The 23,116-nt window shown below is 35.7% G+C and overlaps 1 pseudogene; it reads left to right on the forward strand.

The window, feature by feature from the left end:
* The first annotated feature begins 11,182 nt into the window (after positions 1–11,182).
* Positions 11,183–23,116, forward strand: part of LOC114038423 — a 57,773-nt pseudogene continuing 45,839 nt past the window's right edge.

Below are 23,116 nucleotides of genomic sequence, written 5' to 3' on the forward strand. Positions count from 1 at the left end.
AAAAGGCTTTTTGGTCTTCAGACCAGTTCATATTCTCTTTTGACGTTATAGATGTGGGTTTGTTGACAATGTTGTCCTTTTTAGAATTTCTGCCTTGATCTTTACTCTTCTCATAAAATGAATCTATGGTACGTTTCTTTTTTACTGATGGCATTTTTTTATTCCCTGGTCTTTAAAGAGGTAGAGTTCTCCTGCTGGGGAGCAGAGGGCACTGACCCAAGCTTCTTGTGTTGGGAGCCTAAGTCTTGGTCACTGGTTTTGTGTGCTGGGACCTCTGATGTTGGCAATTGGAGGCTGTAGGGTTTTGACAGCTTACCTGGTGTTGGGCTGGAATCAGCAAGGCTGGAACTTTCGGGCAACTCTAGGTAGCCTCATTTTCCTTTCCTTTAGCTTTCTTCAGTTCCTTTCAGATGGATGTTGCAGGGTGTTTATCTGCCTCAGGCCCTTTGTAGTACTGCTTCCCTTATTTTTGCTGAGGCACTGGGAGACCTGTTTGCCAAAGTCACCTGAATGCTGAGTCACCTGGTGGTTTTCTGAGCTGGTTTCCACCAGTTCCCATCCTCACTGAGGCACTCAGAGTTCCAGGTGTTGGTGTTTGCCTACTCCACCACCTGGGTTTCAGGATCTCTTCCTGGTTGGCAGTTGGAGGCTGTAGGGTTCTGGCAGCTTACCTGGTGTTGGGCTGGAATCATCAAGGCTGGAACTTTCAGACAACTCTAGGTTGCTTTCTAAGCTGCTTTATTCAGCTCTTTTCACATGAATGTTGCAGGGTGTTTATCTACCTGGGGCCCTTTGTAGTGCTGTTTCCCTTATTTCTGCTGAGGCACTGGGAAACCCATTTGCTGTAGAATGCCAAGGCACCAGGATCTCTTCCTGGAGTGCTAAGGTGGTGCTCTCAGCTAGCTGGCTGGGAAGCAGCCCTTTCTGTACTGCTCCCCTTCCCCCAGGGCAAGAGGGGCCTTTCCTGTTAATCCCTCTAGCTACCTAGGCTACTTTGCACTGCTGCTCCCCATCTTTCTTCTGCTTCAGCTGTTCCAGGGTTTTTCCTGGGGCAATATTTTCTGGGCTTTCAGAGGTTGATAGGGGAGGGTGAGAGCAACTACCTTTTTACTCTGTCATCTTGGCTTCTGGAAGCAGAAGTCCTGAAGCTCACCATCTTTCATGGGGTGAATGATAACAAATCTCCATACTACAAGTATTGATTTCAAAATATCCTGGGGAATTCAGCCAATCAACTGTACTAGAGCATTATCATAGTCTAAACAACTCATATTTACAATCATGAAGACATAATATTGATCCATAAAATCTTTAAATGATGTTGATATATGCTTTCTTACAAAATATTAATAAATTCTAGGCTGTATGACATACATATGTAGGACATACAGAAGAAACCAAGGCCACTTGGGAACATAATAGGGAATCTATCATACCCATTATCCTATTGACTACTCAAGTTGTACCATGATGTTTTCAGTGAGTCCACATAACATGAGGTTACATCCTAACGCTTGTCTTCAAATTCAGGAAGCAGTTTTTATCCATCTTTATGCAAGAGTTTACATAATATCATATCTTTTTTTTAATCAGGATAGCTATTTGTCTCATTATTGTTTCAATCTGAAGATGAAAATAATGGATTTTCTCTAATAGTAATAATACTTTATTCTATCTTATAATACATTTAATGATTGAACATTTTTAAGTATCTGCTGCATCCAAAAGTACTTCATAGAGTATAAATAAAATTATAATATAATTATTAATGATACAATTTTGAATGTGATTTATTAAAAGAATTGAAGTGAAATGTTTAATTTACATGGCAGCATAAGAAGTTCACATTTGTAAAATATATATTCTTAACAACACATTTAGAAACTTTTAAGAATTTCATGATGGGCAAGAAATAGAAAGTTAACCTTAAAAGAACTGAGAAAAGAGTCAATCTATATTTACTGGGTTAGGAACAGTGACTGTTATCCTTAAAAATCCCACATTATTGTTTTTTTGTGAATAAATGAATGAATCAAAAACTCTTTTGAATGCATTAATATTGAATTAAGTAATTCAATACAATGAAAATAAATTATGTATTTTCATAACTAACTGTTGAAAGGAGATTGATTCTATATAAGAAGCATGTTACAGAATTTATATGCATGTAAGAGAGATGCCAATGAATACTTTTTAAATACATATCACATTGTCCATACAATTGTGTGAACAAAAATGAATAAAATCCTCTTCTGTCTTGTAGAAATGTTTGCTTTGATTTCTGTTCAGTTAATACTTGGCATATAACCTAAAAGAACTGTGGTTTGTAGTTTAAAGAAAAATATAATTCATTTTTGAATGTTCCATTTTGGGATGTGAATGGTATATCTAATGTTCTTAAAAATCATTTTCTATTAAATTTTCTCTTGGTAACCATAAGTTATCTTTTTATAACCAAGACCAAAGAAATTTATTAAGGAGTAAGTAAATTGACATCTAACCATGTTATCTACATAATCAAACCTTGCTAATATTCTCTACACCTGAGATAATCATGGATTTGGAAGTGCACAGATGATTATTCTACTTATATTCTCTGTTCTTCTATTCAAATGCATTACAAACAGTAGAAAACAGATTTTTTTTTCTATAGTGTGGTGTATCAAGGGAGCAAGTTCTAGGTTCAAATTCTATTTCTGATACATGCTATCCTTGTGATTCTGGGCAAATCACTTGACCTCCTGGGACACAGGTACTTTTATAAGACTATCAAGTGTATTCAATATGATTTATTGGGAGAAAACTGTATGTTAAAGTTTAGGTTCTAAGGAGCACATTTAAAGTGTGATAATCTTCATGTAAAGCTTATGTTTATAAACTGAATTGAAATTGGCCAATGAGTGAAATGGGATTGTGATGAAATTGTTACAGTGCTCAATAGTAATAAACACAAAAATCTGACATTTTGCTAAATAAATCTTTGTTCCAAAAAAGTTAGTTTTACTGCTATTACATTATCTTAACTCATAAAAATGTAGAAAATTCACAAAACAAGATATTCTAATGTTTCACTCAAAAACAATCATGTATAATATACTTGAGTTATCAAGAATTCCAAGTTACTGCATACTGAACAGAACGTTGGTGGCATATTTTATCATTTCTCCTAATTTTTAATAAATGTTGAACATTTCATTAGCATAATTTTTATTTCCTTATTTTTAATGTCAGAGTGGTAGAGTACCATCTAATTAAAACTCTTTCACTATCTCCTTTTCTTGGAGAAGTTGTGATATGGGGGAAAAATTATCCCTGAATTTTAAATCAAAAAAGTTAATTTTAGGCCCAGTTTTTCCAGTTACTAGATGTGACCTTGAAAACTCTGAATCTCAGTTTCCTTAGCTGTAAAACAAAAATAATCAACCTTAAACTACTTCACAGTGTTATTTTGAATATAAAATGTTATAATGTATGCAAAGTGTTTCATGAATTAAATCATACTATATGAAAGACAAAAATGATTAGGGAGACACATTGGACCCATAAGTTCATTGTTATGGGGACCTGCTATTGAGAAAATTCCCTCTAATTCAGAGTTTCAAGTATTCTGGAGTTTATTGTCTTGGTTATACAATGTCTTAGAGCACTGAGATCTCAAGTTGGTTTCCTAGAGTCATATAGTCAATATGTGTAAGGACTTAAACCAAAGATTTCTGGCTTCAGTCAGCACTCTCCATTAAGACAGTTAAACTTAGATAGTTGCTACTAAATTAATACATAGTTGGGGTGTGTAGGGTGTTCAGGGAGGATTAGCACCTATGGTATACGGGCCTGCAAAGCCCCTTTCAGGGCTGCTCATGTACCTTTCAGAAAACTGAACAGAAATAGAAAGAAATACACTTTTTTCTCAGTAGTACATGGCACAGACACAAAAACTGACCATGTATCAGGTCATTAAAAATCTCACAATATAATGCAGAAAGGCAGAAATATTAAATGCCTCTTTTTCAGATCATGATGCAATAAAAATTATATGCAATAAAGGGCCATGGAAAGATAGACTAAAAAATAATTGGAAACTAAATAATCTAATCCTAAAAAAATGATTGGGTCAAACAACAAATCATAGAAACAATCCATAATTTCATTCAAGAGAATGACAATAATGAGACAACATAACAAAACTTATGGGATGCAGCAAAAGCAGTTCTTAGGGAAAATTTTGTATCTCTAAATGCTTACATAAGTAAAATAGAAAAAGAGATCAATGAATTGGGCATACAACTAACAAAAAAATACTAGAAAAAGAACAAATTAAAGATCATCAATTAAATACCAAATTAGAAATATGGAAAAACAAAGGAAAAATTACTAAATTGAAATTAAGAAAACTGTTGAACTAATAAATAAAACTAAGAGCTAGTTTTGTGAAAAACCAATAAAATAGATAAACCTTTGGTTAATTTAATTTAAAAAAAGAAGAAAATCAATTTACTAGTATCAAGAATGAAAAAGGTGAATCTACCACCAAGGAAGAGGAAATTAAAACAATAATTAGGAACTATTTTGCCCAACTGTATGCCAATAAATTTGACAATCTTAGAGAAATGGATACATATTTACAAAAAATATAAATTGCCCAGACTAACAAAAGAGGAAGTAAAATACTTAAATAACCCCTTCTCAGAAAAAGAAATTGAACAAGCCATTGATGAACTCCCTAGGAAAAAATCTCCAGGGCCAGCTGGATTTACATGTGAATTCTATCAAACATTTAAAGAACAATTAATTACAATACTATATAGACTATTTGGGAAAATAGGTGAAGAAGGAGTCTTACCAAATTCTTTTAAGATACAAATATGGTGCTGATACCTAAACCAGGAAGAGTCAAAACAGAGAAAGAAAATTATAAACCAATTTCTCTAATGATTATAATAGATGCAAAAATTTTAAATAAAATATTGGCAAATAGGTTACAGCAACTTTTCACAAGAATAATACACTATGACCAGGCAGGATTTACACCAGGAATGCATGGCTGGCTCAATATTAGGAAAACTATCAGCACAATTGATCATATCAACAACAAAACTAACAGAAACCACATGATCATCTCAATAGGTGTAGAAAAAGCTTTTGACAAAATACAACACCCATTCCTATTAAAAATACTAGAAAGCATAGATACAAATGGAGTCTTCCTTAAAATAATAAATAGTACCTACCTAAAACCTTCAATAAGCATTATATATAATGGGGACAAGCTAGAAGCATTTCCAATAAGATTAGGGGTTAAACAAGGATGCCCATTATCACCACTATTGTTCAATATCATACTGGAAACATTAGCTTTAGGATAAGACAAGAAAAAGAAATTGAAGGTACTAGAACAGGCAAAAAAGAAACAAAACTATCACTCTTTGTAGATGACATGATGATATACTTAGAGAATCAAGTAAAAAACTACTAGAAATAATAACCAACTTTAGCAAAGTTGCAGGCTATAAAATAAACCCACATAAATCATCCACATTTCTACATATTACCAACAAAGCCCAATAGCAAGAGATAGAAATAGAAATTCCATTTAAACTTACTGTAGGCATTATAGAATATTTAAGAGTTTATCTCCTGAAACAAACCCAGGAAGTATATGAACACAATCACAAAACACTTTTCACACAAATAAAGTGAGATCTAAATAATTGGAAAAACATCAGTTGCTCATGGGTAAGCCGAGCTAATATAATAAAAATGACAATTCTACCTAAGCTAATTTACTTATTGAGTGCCATACCAATCAAACTACCAAAAAATTATTTTATAGAGTTAGAAAAATAATAACAAGATTCATTCAGAAGAATAAAAGGTCCAGAATACCAAGGGAACTAATGAAAAGAAATGCAAGGGAAGGTGGCCTTGTCATTCCAGATCTTAAATTGCATTATAAAGCAGCAATCATCAAAACTGCTTGGTACTGGCTATAAAATAGAGTGGTGGATCAGTGGAATAGGATAAATATGCAAGACACAGTAATCAAAGACTACAGTAATCTATTATTTGATAAACCCAAAGACCCCAGCTTTTGGGATAAGAACCCACACTTTGAAAAAAAAAACTGCTGGGAAAACTGGAAAAGATTATGGCAGAAACTAGACATAGATCAAAATCTCACATCATATAACAAAAATAAAGTCAAAATGGGTTCATGTTTTAAATATAAAGGCTGATACTGTAAGCAAACTGGGAGAGCAAGGAATAGTTTACCTATCAGATCTATGGAGAACAAAAGAATACATGACCAAACAGGACATAGAGAACATTACAAAAAGCAAAATGGATAACTTTGATTACATTAAATTGAAAAAGTTTTTGCACAAACAAAGCCAATGAAACTAAGATTAGAAGGAAAGTAGAAAATTGGGAAAGAATTTTTACAACCAGTGTCTCTGATAAGAGCCTCATTTCTAAAATATATAGCAAATTTTGTCAAATTTATAAGAATACAAGTCATTCCCCAATTGATAAATGGTCAAAGAATATGAACAGGCAGTTCTCAGATGAAGAAATTAAAGCCATCTATAGTCATATGAAAAAATGCTCTAAATCACTACTGATTAGAGAAATGTAAATCAAAACAACTCTGAGGTACCACATCACACCTATCAGGTTGGCCAACATGACAAAACAGGAAAATGATCAATGTTGGAGAATGTGTGGGAAAATTGGAACACTAATGCATTGTTGGTGAAGTTGTGAAATGATCCAATTTGGGAGAGCAATCTGGAACTATTGCCCAAAGGGCAATTTTGGAGAGCAATCTGGAACTATTGCCCAAAGGGCTATAAAAATGTGCATACCCTTTGACCCAGCAATAGCACTTCTAGGGCTATATCCCAAAGAGATCATACAAATGGGAAAAGGACCCACATGTACAAAAATATTCATAGCAGCTCTTTTTGTGGTGGCAAAGAATTGGAAATTTAGAGAATGCCCATCAATTGGGGAATGCCTGAGCAAGTTGTGTTATATGAATGTAATGCAATACTATTGTGGTATAAGAAATAACGAACAGGCTGACTTCAGAAAAACCTGGAAAGACTTGTATGGTCTGATGCTGAGTGAAGTGAGCAGAACCAAGAGAACATTGTACACAATAACAGCCATGTTGTGTGATGACTAATATTGACAAACTTAACCCTTCCCTGAAATACAGGGATCTAAGAAATCTCCAAAGGCCTCATGATGGAAAATGCTATCCACTTCCAAAGAAAGAACTATGAAATTTGAATATAGTTCGAAGCACACTGTTTGCTATTTTTTTTCTCTTCTGTAGAGTTTTGTTTCCTGTTTCTTGTGGTTCCTCCTGTTGGTTCTAATTTTTCCTTACAACATCACTTCTCCGAAAATAAGTTTAATAAGAATGCGTGTATATATAAAATATATATATATATATAATATATATATAATATACACACACACATACATACATATATACATACATATATACATATATATACATACACATATACATACGTACATGTATACATATATATGCAAGGTTCAGGCAATGCTTGCCTCCCTCCATTATTTCCTTTTACTGTAACAGATCTTTGTGCCTCTTCATGTGATGTAATTTACCCATTTCTGCCTCCTCCTTTCCTTTTCTCCCAGTACAATCCTTTTTTTCTCCAATTAATTATTATTTTTTATCATCACATCAAAGTCAACTTATACCCACAATCTGTCTATGTATACCCTTCTAAGTGTCATAACAAAGATAGTTCTCAAGAGTTACAAATATCATCTTCCCATATAGAGATGTAAACAGTTTACTTTATTAAATGATACATTTTTTTTCTTTCCTGTTTACCTTTTTATGATTCTCTTGAGTCTTGTATCTGAAGACTGAATTTTCTGTTCAGCTCTGCTTTTTAATCAGGAAGGTTTGGAAGTCCCCTATTTCATTGAATATCCTTCTCTTTGCCTGAAAGAGCATGCTCTATTTTTCTGTGTAGTTGATTCTTGGTTATAATCTAAGCTCCATTATCTTTGGTATATCATGTTCCAAGCCCTCCATATCTTCAATGTAGAAGCTGCTAGGTCTTGCGCAATCCTGACTGTGGTTCCATGATAATTTAAATTGTTTCTTGCTGGATGCTTGCAATATTTTCTCTTTGAATTGATAATTCTGGAATTTGGCTATGATATTCCTTGGAGTTTTCATTTTGGGATCTCTTTCAGGAGATGATCAGTGGATTCTTTCAATGACTATTTTACCCTCTAGTTCTAGGACCTCAGGGTAATTTTCTTTGATAATTTCTTGAAAGATGCTGTTCAGGCTCTTTTTTTGATCATGGCTTTCAGATAGACCAATGATTCTTAAATTTGCTCTCCTGGATCTATTTTCCAGGTCAGTTGTTTTTCCAATGAGGTATTTTACATTTTCTTCTATTTTTCTTCATTCCTTTGCTTTTGTTTGATTGATTCTGGATTTCCCATAGGGTCATTAGCTTCCACTTGCCCAATTCTAATTTTTAATTTTTCTACCTCCTTTTCTATTTAGCCAATTCTACTTTTTAAGGAGTTCTTCTTTTCTTTGGATTTTTATATTTCCTTTATCCATTTGGTCAATTCAACTTTTTAAGGATTTGTTTTCTTCAGTGGATTTTTCTCCATTTGGCCAATTGTATTTTGAAATTATTTGTTTTCTTCAGTCAATTTTTGTCCTTTTTCAAGCTGTTAGCTCTCTCTTGCATACCTCTCATTTCTTTTCTCAGGTTTTCCTTCTACCTCTCTTATTTGACTTTTGAAATTCTTTTAGAGCTCTTCCAAGAAGACTTTTTGGGATTGAGAACAATTTATATTTCCCTTTGAGGTTTCAGATGTAGGTATATTGACAATGTAGTTCCCTTCTGAGTTTGTGTTTTGATCTTTCTTTTCACCATAGTAATTCTTAATGGTCAATGCTTGTTTTTACCTCTTGCTCATCTTATTTGCCTATTTCCTGGCTTTTAAAATTAAGCACTTCTGCTGGATCACAGGCAGCTCTACCCCAACCTTCTTGTGCTGTGGGTCGGAGACCTGGTCACTGGCTTTGTGTACTGGGGCCTCAGATGTTGTCTGCTGTAGGCTGTAGAGATTTGGCAGCTTACCTTGTGCTGAGGTGGCATCTTGGTGGCAGTGTCTGGTGTATGCTGAGGCCAGATGTAGTGTACCTATATTCCCCTAAGGTTACACTGAAGTGGGGTAGGGTTCATACAGACACCTACTCACCCAAGGTATCACTGAAGCACAAGGGAGGTCCACTGCTGGAGGAGCCTGCCCACCTGGGGCTGTGTCAGAACACAGGGAGGTCTGGCTGCTTGAGGATCCCTGACCACCTGGGGCTGTGCTGAAGCATAGGGAGGTCTGCTTCTGGTGGATGCTTTCCCACCCTGAGCTTTGTTGGTACATGTTGTGGTTCTCTGAGCTGTATTCTGCCAATTCCCTTGGCTATGCTAAGGCATGTGGGTATTCTGGCATTCCCACTTGCCTGCTCCACCAACCTGGGTCTCAAGATCCCCTGCTGGTTTGCTGAGGCAGGGCTTATTGCTTTTACCTGAGTGAGATGGACCTTTTTTGGAAATCTTTCAAGTTTTCTGGGCTAAAAGACTGCTTCACCCCTTATTTCTGCTATCTCCACTGTTCCAGGATTTTTCCTCAGGTTCTATTTTCTGGGTTTTTCAGAGGTCAATAAGGGATATTGAGAGTGATTTACTGCTTAATCCACCATCTTGGCTCCCAGAAGTCCCATTTTTGTTTATAATAATTCACCACAGATAAAAATCCAAATCTAGTGCCTCAATGATTACAACAATGATTTACATTCATATATAATTTATAAATGTGAAAAACAGTTATTCTGATTGTTATTGGTACTATTGTGGAAGTTACATTTAACTGTCTGGCATTTATCACCACCCTATTTTCCCTATCCCTTTTCACCCCAGAGAATTTATCAGCCAAACCTGTTACAATAATTAGCTCAGTTTTTCACTTTTTATTTTATCTTAGCAACAGCATAATGATCCCTCAGGTCCCTATTCTCCTTTCTGCTGCTTTACAATTAACAAAAGGTCTATAGAATAGTTGTGATAGCTCAGAGCCCCCAGTGAAAAAGTTCCAAACATTTATTCAGAAATTTGACTCTGCAGTCTAATTTAAATTTATTTTTTTATCTCTAGCCATCCCTGGCCTTTTTGTGATTAAGGAAAAATTCAGGTTATAAGAAATACTTAAGACATTAATACAATATGTCATAGAACCTGGTAATAGATTGGCACCATGTGGGGGAATTTGGGGAAAAGAAATTGTTTTATTGGAACTCCCATCAGTCCATGGAGTGGTGAATTGAAACAGCATCTTCCTGACAAATTTTCTCCAAAATATCCAGTTGGCCTCCTCAAACTCTTTCTCCTTTCATACAGCTGACCCCCACTGCTTTCTCCTTTTTGCATACTAACCTTTTTCTCTATTTTTTCTGGCTTAGCTTGCTAAGCCCTTGGCAGGGCTGGGGAATATGATGTCATTGCTGAAGCTTCACAGTTCTTAAGGTCAACCTCATTCCACTCAGTTTCTTGCTCACAAACTGTGTTTTCCTCTTTAAGAACTCTGAGGTAAAACTCAATTCTATCTTTTGTCTAAAATACACTGATAATGCCAAATGTCTCTCAAAGCTGAGAGGGAAAGATTGATCCTTTTCAACTACGAATCTCAAAGTTTCAGTCAATTTTCAAACCCTGTTATGCATACATATTCATTATAATAAGTACCATTGGTGAGATATTACCACTCCTATTTTATAGATGAAGGAATGGAAGCTCAAAGACATAGCTAATAAATATAAAAAGTAGGATTTAAACAAAGACTTCCTTAAGTAGTATTCTATTCTCTATGGCATGCTTACTTAGAAATAACCCTTACTTCTCAAATTTGGAATAGCTAAGGGAAAAATCTAATAGCTTCTACTAAGATGAAAAGTCTAGTTCTCCAGTGACCTGACAAAGATGTTTCTCCTGCTTTTCCTGTAGACCTTCTGGTGAATTTTACATCAACCTCAGTAAACTCTGCCTGATTGTATACCAGCTGCATGCTCTGTAACCCAGCTTCAGCAAGAACTTCCACCCTGTGAGAGGTGATGTACTTCACAGCCAAGGAGTCATGTTTGAGTGAAGAGCCCAACAACTGGAGGTAAGTTCCATGCACAAGGTCAATGTGTGGTTCTCTGGCTCAATGATGTTCTCATCTGCTTCACTGTATCCCTGAACCTCTGCCAGCAGGTCAAGATCATAATCTCAGTCTTCTCCAGCTACAGACTGTTCTGACCTAGAGATGCCTCTTACAAACTCCCCCCAATAAAGGAGGTGCCTAGCCCATGGATTTGGTCCATAAGGAGGCAGAGACAACCCCCAGGAGTGAATTCCTGGAGGCTGCAATATAAACAAGGTGCAGTATGGAGCTGGCTCTGCATGGACGCAATGCTTTATTTATTTATTTGTTTGTTTGTTTATTCATTTATTTATTTCCCTCATGGCCAGAGAAGCCCTCTCTGCCAGCCTATTAGAGTTGCATGAATGATAATGAACGTTTGAAAAGTGGGTGTGAGGCCAGAATAGGACCTGAAGGGAACTCTTCAGGTACAGCTGCATTTGGTGATGGAGGCCAGTGCTAGGGAGCTCTGTGCCACCAGAGACTGAGGACGGATATTGTGAAAATAGGAATCCAAAGGTTGAGGCTGAACTGAAGCCAGAGGGCCAGTCCTATATTACTAGCCATAGCTTTCTGGCATGTTGATGACCCAAAAGGAAGGAGAAGCACAGACAATTCTAGTTCTATTCCCTACTCCTTAACACCAGAGCTTCCCTGAAAACCCCAGAACCATGGGGATAGCACTACAAACTGGGATTGTACAGGGAAGAGCTGAGAGTGGTGACACAGCATGTAAAGTGGTAGCTGTCTGTGACTGAGAATGTTGTTTTGTAAAGGTATCAGTCATTCACTAAGATATAAAGAGTCAAAATGCCCCCCCGGAAAAAAAAATCTTGTCTAGTAACAAATCATGCATGTGTTTTGCAAGAACCAGTCTAATTATAAAGCAGATACTCCACAAAATGCTTCTGACCAAGTAATTACTTGTTTTTGGGCACCCTAACTCTTGAAATGGTTGTTGTTTTTCAGTCCTTCAATCATGTCTGACTCTTTGACCCCATGGACCAAAGCACACCAGGACCTTTTAACCTTCACTATCTCTGGAAATACATTCTATCTTTCCCAATACCAGGTTCTTTTCCAATAAGTCTTGTTTTCTCATTATGTGGCTAAAGTATTTAAACTTCAGTTTCAGTATTTGATCTTCATGTGAATAGTCTGAATTAATTTCTTTTAAAAATATTTATTTTGTTCTGAACTTGAGAAATAAAACAAGTGTTCCAATAAAATAGAACAGGAAAAAAATGGTTGTGCATGAAACTGCAAATCTATTATGTACAACTTGCTATTTCTAAATCAATTTCTTCAAGTATTGACTGATTTGATCTCCTTGCTGTCTAAGGGACTCTCAAAAAGCTTCTCCAACACCATAATTTGAAAGCATCAATTCCATAGCACTCCATTTCCTCAAAGCTCAACTCTCACATTCATACATTGCTACTGGAAAAGCCGTAGCTTTGATTATATATTATAAATCAAATGAGCAGATTTAACAAAGTTACACCTAAGCAAAAGCACAAGTAAAAGTTTCTCCATGGAAAGGCAAATAAAGGAATGAGGAGATTTGGTTTTATCATACATAGAAAAGTAACAGGAAATGTACAAAATTTCTAATTTAGAAGAGACATCTATAGTGCCATCTTATTCAACCCTCACTAGTATAAGAGCTGCCTAGATAAAATTGCGGAATCATAGAATTGAAGCCTGAAGGGACCTTAGATGAGTAGTAATGGCCATAATATTTAAGGAGTCAGCCTGGGCAGAATCACCAAGGAAATAAGTAGTAGAGATAAGATTGGAAACCCACTTCTTCACCTCCTTTTTCCTGCCCCATGCTGCCTCCTAGTGGTAATTGCCAATTGATAACTCCACTCTGCTTAACGAGAAATATGGAGAAAATCCACTATCTCACTTAGGCAGCTCCTTTCACCTTAGGCCAGATCTAATTTGGGGGAAGGTTGTTGTCATTCCAAGAAAGAATGCAGTAGCATGATTCCACTTTATTCATCCTGCACAGTCTACCTCTTGCATTATCTTAATACAGCCTCATTTGTTTGCTATGTCACAGTATTACATATCTTGGGTTTGCTGATCACTAAACCTGAGATTTTCTCTTTTTCATTTATTTTTACAGCAATAATTTCTCTGCCTTTTAGTTGTGTTACTAATATGTTTAACTATAGTGTAAGTTTTTATATGCATCTTTGTTAAAGTTCTTCTTCTTAGATTCAGATGACCTTTCTAGCCTAACGAGATATATTTCAGATTCTTTCTTTCATCCTATATGTTAGCTCTCCCTGTCAAGTGTGTCACTGGATAATTTAATAAGCATATCACCTATGACTACTCTCTGGTTATCATCATTGACCTGGATTTTAATCCACCTAACTGCATTATCCCCTAGGACACATTTCCCCATCTTATCTTAAAGAATAGCATGAGAGATTTTGTCAAATACTTTCCTATAAACTAGAGAGAGTTTATTTGATTTCTCTTTTCTCCAGGTTAGTAACCTTTCCAGGGAAGAAAATGAGGCTAGCCTGTCCTGACCTGTTCTTGATAACTGCTTTCCTTTTTAGATATTCACCAGGCATCTCTCAATTTTAGAGTAATTTTAGCAATGGAAATCAAATAAACTGGCTGATTTCAATACATATTTGATACCCAGTGACTTCAGTATAGATGTTAAAAACTATATTAGAACACGTCAGAATCAAAAAATCAAAGATTTAAAAAACTCATGAATTTACTTCATGAATGTTTTACTTAGAAACAGGATCCTGGATGAGGTGGAAACAAAATGATATCACTAAAATAGAATTTATTTTAACAGAATGAAATGATTGGTAACAAATATGGCAGTCGTTTAAGAATCAGCTGTCTCTGAATGATGAGATAATAAAATGATTCTAAAGCAAAGGCTAATATTAATGCAAAATTAGAAGAAATGATAAATACGAGAAGATACCACTGTGATTACATCAATTCATAGCCATTTTGTTTTAGCTGGCTTTCAATTTTCCAAAATATGGAAGAGAAGAAACATTTATTTAACAATGACTAGAATTTAAACCATGATAAATATTTTTTTTATATGAGGCAATCGGGGTTATGTGACTTGCCCAGAGTCACACAACTAGTGAGTGTTATGTGTCTGAGGCCGGAGTTGAACTCAGGTCCTCCTGACTCCAGGGCCAGCACTCTATCCACTGCACCACCTAGCTGCCCCCTATAAATATTTTATATCACTCATTTTTTTTTGAGATTTGCAATGCAAAGTGTAGTGTAGTTGATGCTATTCATCAGAATAGTAGAGAACTTCCAGAAGTAACAGATACCTAGGTTGTTGGATAAAACTCTGGTCTTGGAATCTACAGAGAAGGTTACAGTGACACTAGTGTTATGTCAGTAAAAGAGAACCAAGTCTGTAACTATTATCAATTTCTTTCATCCTGTGGAGATGTCCATGCAAAAGGTGCATATCCTCTTGTTTTACAACAAAAAGACAGTAAGGACAGATGAACTCGGCCAAGTGGCAAAGTGTTACTTAGTGAAAGCAGTAAGAAGATGGTCTAGTCATGCTTTCTACAATTTTCTATATTAGGAAGGAAGGAAGGAAGAAAAGAAGGGAGAGAATGCTCTTCAGTGACAGCTGGATAACATATTAAAAGTCAAACATTAGCCATCAATAATATCTCTGAAAATTAAGTTGCTAACGTGAGATTGTCCATGTGGCAAATCAAAGTGACAAACAAACATTATTGAAGTCACAGATGGTCATCATGTCAAAATGTGTGGTGATTGTGACGCTATAAAAGTGGTAGAACAGGACAACAAATATATGAATTTCATTTGAAAACAGACAAGCAAACAAACCTGTTTCCATGAAATACCTGAGTAAGTGTGCAAAATGTGATTCCTAAATAAATTAATTCAAAGAAATATATATATATACATATATATGAAAATATTTTATTTTTCCTTTCTGTGCAAATATATTTTATATGCAAATAACCAAAAATGGCATTATAATTTTACTATGAAATAAAGATTTTGATCCTATTATCTCTACCTTCTTTGGCTTATAAAAAGAGAAAAAAAGACACTGCATCAATTGACATTGTTTGATCTTTTTGAGTGTTCTTAAATTTAGGTTCTATAAGCACCTATTATGTGTCAAGTACCAAAACAATTCCTGACCTAGAGAAACTTACATTTTACAGGGGGAATAAAAAAATTCATGGAGTTTAGTGAAATTCAGCATAAATAATTAATGATGAAAGATTGATTTATTCAGAGAAAGTAGTATAATTTTGAAGGTATAACTTGTATGAATACTTCCTATAGAATTATACCATAATAGGTAACAAGAAACCACAGTGGAGGTGAATTAGGCAATGGATTCAGCAATCCAATTGAGAGGTGATAAAGGCATAAAGCAAGGGGGCAGGAGCTACAAAAAAATCTATTAAGGAATAATCTTTAGGGAAAAATGAGGAAGCAGATTCCTCATACTTGAATTTATACTTGCAAAAAAATCTATTAAGGCTAATTCTGGATTACATCAATAGTTCACTGAAGTGGACACATTATCTTTCCTCCTTTACAGCAAAATCAAGCACAATTGATGGCTGGCTAAGAACTAGTTTTTACTTATCTTGATATAAAAGACACTGGAATGAAAACTAAGGTGATATAAAAGGACAATTGTAATTTCTTTGGTTAGTTAAATCTAAGTTACAAGTTGTTTCTTTCTCTTTTTTTTTTTTACTAATTTTCAGTATTTAACCCAACCAGCTTCAAGTAAGAGATGTGCTCAGCACCAATTTTCAATTTGTAGCAGACAAAAAAAAAAAAAAAGCTGGGGAGGAGGAATATCTAGGGGTTGGAGAATTCTGCATAGAAACTGACTCTGTGGAAGTGACAGAATAGAGAGAATAAGGATGAAAGACAGAAATGGAAATCAATGCAGTTACCAAATAAATCTGACTTTCCTTGAGTTTGAATCTTTTCAAGTTCAGTCTCTACCCTGAAATTCTCTTCTTCCTTTCTCTTCCCCTCTTAGCCTTTGTAGAGCATTAAAGTCAGACTAGGTTCGAGGTGCGAGTGACATCTTTTAGTACTGCCAGCCTAGAAGGGTTTCATTCAAATTAAGCTGGTGATTTACTGGGTATTTCATGGTTTTGAGGGAGCTTATCATTGATAGGCTCCTGAGAATTTTTTTTCCTATTAAGTCAATGACATCTTCAGAAGAAGTTTCTTATATAATCTTTCATTTTCCTCTACTATGTAGACTTTTGTGCTGTTCAAGGATAGTTCTGCTAAAGAAATGTTATAATAAAATTCCACCACATTACAACAAACATTTAATAAGGGCCTAGGAAGGACAAAGCACTGTGTTAACTACTGCCAATAAAGGGCGCCTCAAAGAGCTTATCTTTATTGAAAGAGTATACTATGTATACATATTAGTAAAAAATAAGAATTTTTTGGGGAGGAGAGAAAACACACATATCTGGGAAATAAGGATAAAAGGTGGCCCTTATTTGCAGCTTCAGTGGAGCTAGGAATTTTATAAAACAGGGGAAAGAGAAAATGTATTCTACATAGAGGATAGCCTATGGAATAGCCCATAGATAAGAGGAGGAATATAATTTTTAGGACAACTAATAGGATATTAATCTGGAATTTAGAAAAGATGGAGAATAATGTTAGATAAACCTAGACAAGTGGGCTGAAGACAGATTATAGAAGGCTTTAAAAAGTAGAGAAGTTAATATTTGACCCTTGATATAACAAGGAATCTCTGAATGCTTTTGAGTGTACTGTGACATAGTCACACCTGTGTTTTGCAAATATTAATTCAGCAGCTGTGAAGAGAATTGATTGCAGAGAAGAGAGACTAGAGGCAGGGAGAACAATTGGGAAACTTTCAGTAATGAAAGTGAGAAGTGGTAAAGGCACAAACTGTTACTGACCTTGTGAATAGAGAAAAAAAGGGCAGCTTCAGGAGATACTGTGAAAGTAGAATTGACAAGGCTTGGCAACTAATTGGATTGGAAGGAGGCAAGAGAAATGAGGGTGTTGAACATGGTTCTGAGAAAAAGCTGAATGTATTGTAAAGAGGGTTCTTCTTCAATGATGGTTTGAGCTAAATGGTGACAAAGATCAGTTGCAACTCTGAAATGTCTTGAAAGAAAAAATATCTAGAGAACAGGTGTTTGAAGGAGAATGTAATGAGATGTCTGCATTACAAATGCCAACGGAGTATCCATTTGCAAATGTCTAACAATCAGTTGGTGATGCACAACCAATGTTTAGGAGAGATCATGGATTAGATTCATCCACAACTGTTCACTTTCACTATCCCACATATCTTATCAGTTGCCAAATATTGTCATTTCTAGCATCACAAAATCAATTATATGTACCCGTTTTTCCCCATTTACAAAGCAACCATCCTAATTTAGTGCTTTATTGCCTGGATTATTGAAATATCCTTTTAACTAGTTTATTTTCCTCAAGTCTCTGCTCACTACAATGCCTCCTCCATACAGTCACCAAAGTGATTTTTCCTAAAGCACAGGTGTCACAATTTCAAGCCTTACTCAACTCCCAGAGACTTCACATTACTTCTTGGATCACAAAAAAACTCTACAATTTAAAATTATTCATAACCTGGCTCTTCCCAACCTTTCTGACCTTTTGCACATTATTCCCTCCATGAATTCTGCAGTCCAGTTATATTCATCCTGCTCTTCCTCATACATAATCTCCATCTTCATTATGTGTACCTTTGTCCAAACTACTGGCCATGTCTAAAGTGCTTTCCTTCATTACCACCACCTCTTAGTACCTTTGGTTTCCTTTAATATCAAGCTGTATCATCATGTTTAGCATGCAGCCTCTTCTGATCTCCCCAGCTACCAGAGCCTTCCCCACAAGGTTGCCTTGTGTCTACTTTGTATTTCTTTTATTTATTATTTATATTTATTTATATTATTATATTATTTATATTATATATAATATATTATACATATTATATTATTTATAATATAAGCTCTTTGTATATAGGGAATGCTTTGCCTTTGTCTTTGTATCCCAATACCTAGCTGGCACATAGAAATAACATATTCTGGTTAATGAGTCAACACATGATGTTGTGAAAAGAATATTGGAGTAAAAGTCAGGAATGAGTGTTCTATTTCTAGTTGTACTTTAACTGTCTACAAAGGGAGAGGAATGGACTAAATGGGTAGCTAGTTGGCATAATGGATAGAGTACCAGTCCTGAAGTCAGGGAGATCTGATTATATATCTAGACTCAGACATTCAGTATCGTGTGACTCTGGGAAAGACACTTAACTTCTGTTTGCCTCAATTTTCTCATTTGTAAAGTGGAAATAATAATAGTATCTAGTTCCCGTGGTTGTTGTAAAGATCAAATGAGATAATAATTGTAAAGTGCTTAACATAGTGTCTAGCATATAATAAGGTTAATATAAATGTTCTTGCTATTATTACATTGTTTTAATGTTCTTGACATCTGTAAGGATCTACATGATTCTAAATATGAAAATATATCCATTATATTGAGGTCAGAGGTGAAAATTTCATTTTTTCTTTATATTGCCAGCACTTATTCTGCACAATGCTTGCATGTAGTAGGCACTTTATAATTGCTTGTTGACATATACCCCAAGTATCAATCTTGGGCCCTCTTCTTTCTCAGACCTCTCTCTTGGGAAACTCAAGATCTCATCAGCTCTCATGAGTCAATTAACATCTCTATCTGGATGACTCACACAACCATATATCCCACTCTGGAGCTCTAGTTGTTTATTTTTTCCTTTCTTCAAGAGTCAGTGTCTCTCTCTCTCTCTCTCTCTCTCTCTCTCTCTCTCTCTCTCTCTCTGTCTCTTTCTCTCTCTGTCTCTCTGTTTCTCTGTCTGTTTCTGTCTCTCTGTCTCTGTTTCTGTCTCTGTCTCTCTCTCTCTCCCATGCATGCATGCATACCAACATATATACATTGAAGAGTCAGGAATGTGAATAATTCTGAAGGGAGAGTTCCTTAGTGGGTGCTCAGTTCCACCCTGCAGCTCTTTGAAATTGTTTCCATCTTTTTCCCTGATTACTTCATTTTATGACTATCCTCTTTCAATATGGTATTGTTTGCTTCACTATACCATTAGTTTCTGTTTTCTGTATTGGGCTCTGGATATTTTGACCACATTAAGAAACTGTATACCAAGAAATTCTTATACATACAAAGCAATGACCTCACCTTTTTTGCTTAACTTTTGTTTTTTGCTTAGATTTACTTACATGAAAATCTGAAGAGAATTTGGGAACTGACACAGGATTTGTAAGCCCAGCCGAAAGTTTTCCTTATTATTTTTATTTTCATAGAATCACTTTTTTTTCTTTTTCATGTTTTTCTCTCTTAAGGTAGTTGATTACACTTTGAATAAAGTACTGAGCCTGGAGTTAGGAAGAAAAACCTGAGTTCAAATCCAACCTCAAACACTTAGTAGCTATGTGGCCCTTGGTAAGTTACTTAATATGTGTTTGTCTGTCTCCTTATCTGTAAAATGAGAATAATAATGATTCCTCCCAGGGTTGTTGTGAGGATCAAATGTAAAAAGTTCTGAGCACAGTGCTTCTCACAAGTTAGGTGCTATATAAATTCTTATTCCCTTTTTTCTCTACCTTTTGTTTGTCTCTTTCTTTCAGGAGACACAGAATAATTTTCAAGGACTTCAAGACAGTTATATGACATTTTAAAAAAAAATAATTGTCTGAAATAATGCAAAATGAATCACTACTAAACACAGGATATTAAAATCATAGACCTGATCTTATTCCATAAGTACTTTGGCTGACTTGTATTCAGTTGTCCTCAGCTAAGTATGGTGACTCATAACCTAGGCTATGGACAAAAGAACTTTCAGCCCATCATTATCAGGAAGAGACTTTCTAGTCTCTTACACATTAGGAGTTGAGGTCAAGATGTCCATTGAATGGCCCTGAAGATAGGAAATCTAGAAGCTACTAAAAGAGAGAGTGTAAGTGTCCAAAAGACCAGTCTTCTAATAGAGTGATATACCAAAATGACAGCAGAAATCTGATGTGACATGTGAATAGGAGACATTCAAAGAATAAGAGGTATGAAATACCTTAGTCTTATGACCCCTATGTATACCTCCCTCCATATATGTTCTCTAACCACACATTTTCCAGATTTGAGTGTCTTCATGCATGTACCCCAGCCACGTGTTCAAAATAAGTGGTACTCCATGTGTGTGCCTTGGACAAGTATATTCTTTGCCTATATGCCTTCCTCCACTGATGCTACGGCAGGCTGTAGGAGAGTTTATTTCATGTGTGCATTGGGCCAATATTTTCTTGTCATGCTATTCATTATCCTATCTGATTAAATGAGACAGATAGTTGGTACAGTGGATAAAGCCCTGGGCCTGGAGTATGAATACTTGAGTTTAAGTTCAGCCTCAGACACTTACTAGCTGCTCCTGATAGGCCAACATGAGTATTCTCTAAAAACCCCTCAGGCTTTATTGGTCTGAGGAGAGAAGGTGCCCCATGGACACCACAATCCCCACTGAAGTGCCCAGTTTCACTAGAGCCTACAAGCCTGTTTCCAAAATTCTCCCTGACCACTTAAATTTTATGAGTATCTCCTCTTAATAAAGTTTCCTTGCTTTCCTCTCTTGTAAGGTGGTGCAGTGTGTAGAGAGCTGGACCTGGAGTCAGGAAGAATCATCTTCCTGAGTTCAGAGCTGGCCTCAGACACTTACTAGCTGTGTGACTCTAGGCAAGTCACTTAACCCTGTTTGCCTCAGTTCCTTATCTGTAAAATGAGCTGGAGAAGTAAATGCTCTTCAATGGGGGAATGACTGAACAAGTTGTGGTATATGAATATAATAGGATACAATTGTGCTATTAGAAATGATAAGCAGGCAGATTTCAGAAAAACCTGCAAAGACTTTAGGGTCTGATGCTGAGTGAAGTGAGCAGAACCAGAAGAATGTTATTCTCAGTAACAGCCATGCTGTGCGATGACTAATATTGGTAGACTTAGCCCTTCTCAGCAATGCAAGGATCTAAGACATCTCCAATGGCCTTATGTTGGAAAATGCTATCCACATCCAAAGAAAGAAGTATGGAGTTTGAATGCAGATAGAAGCATACTATCTGAGTTTTTTTTTTTTCTTCTATTGTGTTTTGTTTCCTCTTTCTGGAGGTTACTCTTATTGTTTCTAATTCTTACTTACAACATCACTAATGTAAAAATATGTTTAATAGGAATGTATGTGTATAGCCTATATCAGATTGCATGCTCTGGGGAAGAAGGTGGGGAGGGAGTGGGAGAAAAATTTAAACTTCAAAAGCTTATGGAAGTGATTGTGGATAAATTAAAATTTAATAAAAAATAGGTACCTACCACTTATGGGGGAAATAGATATCACTGATTCAGGACTTTATTTCATTGATACATTCTAATTTTTTCGGAATGATGATACTGTAATGACAGTAGTATTATATGAAAATAACCATAGTACAATGGCTATAGCCATCATGCTGTTAGTAGTGAGGCTAGCAAATATTTTTAATTTTTTTTCAAAGGGTATGAACATTTTAGCCACTTTATTTGAATAATTTCAAATTGCTTTCCACAATGGTTGTACTATTTCATAGCTTCACCAATAATGTTGTTGTGTGTCTATCATTCCACAACCTGACCAACATTGACTATTGAAATTTTTTTTATTTTTACATGTTAATTTTTATATTAAACATTAATTAATGTATTTATTTTTAGTTCTCAACATTCACTTCCACAAAATTTTGAGTTCCAAATTTCCTGCCCATCTAGTCCCTCCCCCACCCCAAGATGGCATGCATTCTGAATACTCTTTCCCCTAAACTTCCCTCCCTTCTATCCTCCCCCCTTATCCCTTTCCCCTTCAATTTTTTTTAGGGCAGGGTAGATTTCTATACCCTATTACCTGTATATCTTATTTCCCAGTTGCATGTGAAAACAACTTTTAACTTTGGGTTCCAAATTTTCTCCCTTCCTCCCTCCCCACCAAATCTCATTGAGAAGGGAAGCAACTCGATACGAGTTGTATATGTGTAGTCATGCAAAACACTTCCATAGTAGTCATGTTGTGAAAAACTGACTGTATTTCCCTTCATCCTATCCTGCCTCCCATTTATTCTATTCTCTCTTCTGACCCTATCCCTGCTCAGAAGTGTTTGCTTCCGATTACCCCCTCCCCCAATCTACCATCCCTTGTATCATACTCCCACTCTTTTATGCCATTCCCCCCATTTTCTGGTAGGGTAAAATAGATTTCAATACCCAAATGAGTGTGTATGTTATTTCCTCCTTAAGCCAAATCTGATGAGAATAAGATACACTCATTCCCTCTCACCTTCCCCCACTTCTCCTCCAATGTAAAAGCTTTTTCTTGTCTGTTTTATATGAGATAATTTACCCCATTCTGCCTTTCCTTTTCTCCTTCTCCCAGTAAAATCCTCTCTCAACCCTTAATTTTATTCTCCAGATGTGACCCCTTCATCTTCAACTCACCCTGTGCCCTCTATCTATCTATCTACCTATCTATCTGTGTGTATGTATATGTCTATATGTATATCTGGACATATATATCTAGATAGATATATATGTACATATATACATACATACATACATGCATGCATGCATGCATATAACTTAATACTGACAAAGGTCTCATAAGTTATGAATATCATATTTCCATGTAGGAATGTAAACAGTTCAACTTCAATAAGCCCCTTATGATTTCTCTTTCCTGTTGACCTTT

The sequence above is a fragment of the Vombatus ursinus genome, unplaced genomic scaffold, assembly GCF_900497805.2.
Source record: "Vombatus ursinus unplaced genomic scaffold, bare-nosed wombat genome assembly UNPS02011014.1, whole genome shotgun sequence".
NCBI classification, from domain to species: Eukaryota; Metazoa; Chordata; class Mammalia; order Diprotodontia; family Vombatidae; genus Vombatus; species Vombatus ursinus.